Below are 2,652 nucleotides of genomic sequence, written 5' to 3' on the forward strand. Positions count from 1 at the left end.
TGAACTTTCTGAAACTTACATTCTAACAAAAGAAAGTCACTAACATGCTTTGAAAATAAAGGGCCAACTATTTCCCCCTATTTCCTAGCCCTAACCCTGAACACAGGAGAAGCTGTGACATCAGTCTTTACAGGATGACATCTCTAGAAGTAGTTCCATCACTCATCAATGTCTTAAAGGAGAAGAGAGCAGTATAAAGGCTCATTACTCGCCCTCACTCACCGCTGACGACCTGCCTCACCGCGCCGTACCCTGCCGCTGCCCCGCAGAAATGCTTCGGTTACCCACAGTCTTTTGCCAGCTGAGACTGGTGTCCAGGGTGCTGGCTCCTCCTCTCACTCGGGCTTATGCCAAAGATGTAAAATTTGGTGCAGATGCCTGAGCCTTAGTGCTTCAAGGTGTAGACCTTTTAGTCGATTCCGTAGCTGTTAATGGGGCCAAAGGGAAGAAGAGTAATTATTGAATAGAGCTGGGGAAATCCTACAGTAACAAAAGATGGTGTGACTGTTGCAAAGTCAATTGACGTATAGAATAAATATAAAAATATTGGCGATAAACTTGTTCAAATGTGGCCAATAACACAAATGAAGCGGCTGGGGATGACACTACCACTGCTACTGTACTGGCATGCTCTATTGCCAAAGAAGCCTGTGAGAAGATTAGCACAGGTGCTAATCCTGTGGAAATCAGGACAGGTGTGATGTTAGCTGTTGATGCTGTAATTGCGGAACTTAAAAGGCAGGCTAAACCTGTTGCCCAGGTGGCTACAATTTCTGCAAACGGAGACAAAGAGAATTGGCAATATCATCGCTGATGCAACGAAAAAGGTTGGAAGAAAGCGTGTCGTCACAGTAAAGGATGAAAAAACACTGAATGATGAACTAGAAATTATTGGAGGCATGAAGTTTGGTTGAGGCTATATTTCTCCATACTTTATTAACACATCAAAAGGTCAGAAATGTGAATTCCAGGATGCCTATGTTCTATTGAGTGAAAAGAAAATTTCTAGTGTCTAGTCCCTTGTACCTGCTTTTGAAATTGCCAATGCTCACCATACGTCTTTGGTCATAATCACTGAAGATGTTGATGCAGAAGCTCTAAGTACACTCGTCTTGAATAGGCTAAAGGTTGGTCTTCAGGTTGTGGTAGTTAAGGCTCCAGGGTATGGTGACAATAGAAAGAACCAGCTTAAAGATGTGGCTATTGCTATTCGTGGTGCAGTGTTTGGAGAGGAAGGGCTGACCCTAAATCTTGAAGATGTTTAGCCTCATAACTTAGGAAAAGCTGGAGAGGTCATTTTTTTTTTTTTTCTTTTTTGAGACAGTCTCGCTCCGTCGCCAGGCTCCAGGCTGGAGTGCAGTGGCACAATCTTGGCTCACTGCAACCTCCGCCTCCCATATTCAAGCAATTCTCCTGCCTCAGTCCCCCAGGTAGCTAGGACTACAGGCGCACGCCACCACACCCAGCTAATTTTTGTATTTTTAGTAGTGATGGGTTTTCACCATGTTGGCCAGGATGGTCTCGATCTCTTGACCTCATGATCCACCTGCCTCGGCCTCCCAAAGTGCTGGGATTACAGGCGTGAGCCACCACGCCCAGCCGGAGAGGTCATTCTGACCAAAGATGATGCCATGTGCTTAAAAGGAAAAGGTGACAAGGCTCAAATTGAAAAACGTATTCAAGAAGTCATTGAGCAGTTAGATGTCACAACTAGTGAATATGAAAAGGAAAAACTGAATGAACAGCTGGCAAAACTTTCAGATGGTGTAGCTGTGCTGAAGGTTGGTGGGACAAGTGATGCTGAAGTGAATGAAAAGAAAGACAGAGTTACAGATGCCCTTAATGCTGCAAGAGCTGCTGCTGAAGAAGGCATTGTTTTGGGAGGGGGTTGTGCCCTGCTTTGGTGCATTCCAGTCTTGGACTCATCGACTCCAGCTAATGAAGTTCAAAAAATTGGTAGAGAAATTATTAAAGAACACTCAAAATTCCAGCAATGACCTTTGCTAAGAATGCAGGTGTTGAAGGATCTTTGATAGTTGAGAAAATTATACAAAGTTCCTCAGAAGTTGGTTGCGACGCTATGGTCGGAGATTTTGTGAATATGGTGGAAAAAGGAATTATTGACCCAACAAAGGCTGTGAGAACTGCTTTATTGGATGCTGCTGGTGTGGTCTTTCGGTTAACTACAGCAGAAGTTGTAGTCACAGAAATTCCTAAAGAAGAGAAGGACCCTGGGGTGGTATGGGAGGTGGCATGTTCTAACTCCTAGAATAGTGCGTTACCTTTATTAATGAACTGTGACAGGAAGCCCAAGGCAGTGTTCCTCACCAATAACTTCAGAGAAGTCAGTTGGAGAAAATGAAGAAAAGGCTGACTGATGTTCAAGAAACCACTAGAACCATCAGTTACTGGTTTCAGCTGACAAACTATATAATGGTTTATTGCTGTCGTTGTCCATGCCTACAGATAGTTTATTTTGTATTTTTGAATAAAGAGACATTTGTACATTCCTGATACTGGGTACAAGAGCCGTGTACTAATGTACTGCTTTCAGCTTAAATCACTGAGGCATTTTCACTACTATTCTGTTAAAATCAGGATTCTAGTGCTTGCCACCACCAGATAAGAAGTTAAGCAGCTTTTCTGTGGAGA

At 43.4% G+C, this 2,652-nt stretch overlaps 1 pseudogene; it reads left to right on the forward strand.

Annotated features, from left to right (window-relative positions):
• Nucleotides 1-271: 271 nt before the first annotated feature.
• LOC105734110 (60 kDa heat shock protein, mitochondrial-like) lies at nucleotides 272-2,325 on the forward strand (annotated as a pseudogene).
• The last annotated feature ends 327 nt before the right edge of the window (nucleotides 2,326-2,652 follow it).

The sequence above is a fragment of the Aotus nancymaae genome, unplaced genomic scaffold (assembly GCF_030222135.1).
Source record: "Aotus nancymaae isolate 86718 unplaced genomic scaffold, 86718_ANA_hifiasm-v0.15.2.pri h1tg000011l, whole genome shotgun sequence".
In the NCBI taxonomy this organism is placed as follows: Eukaryota; Metazoa; Chordata; class Mammalia; order Primates; family Aotidae; genus Aotus; species Aotus nancymaae.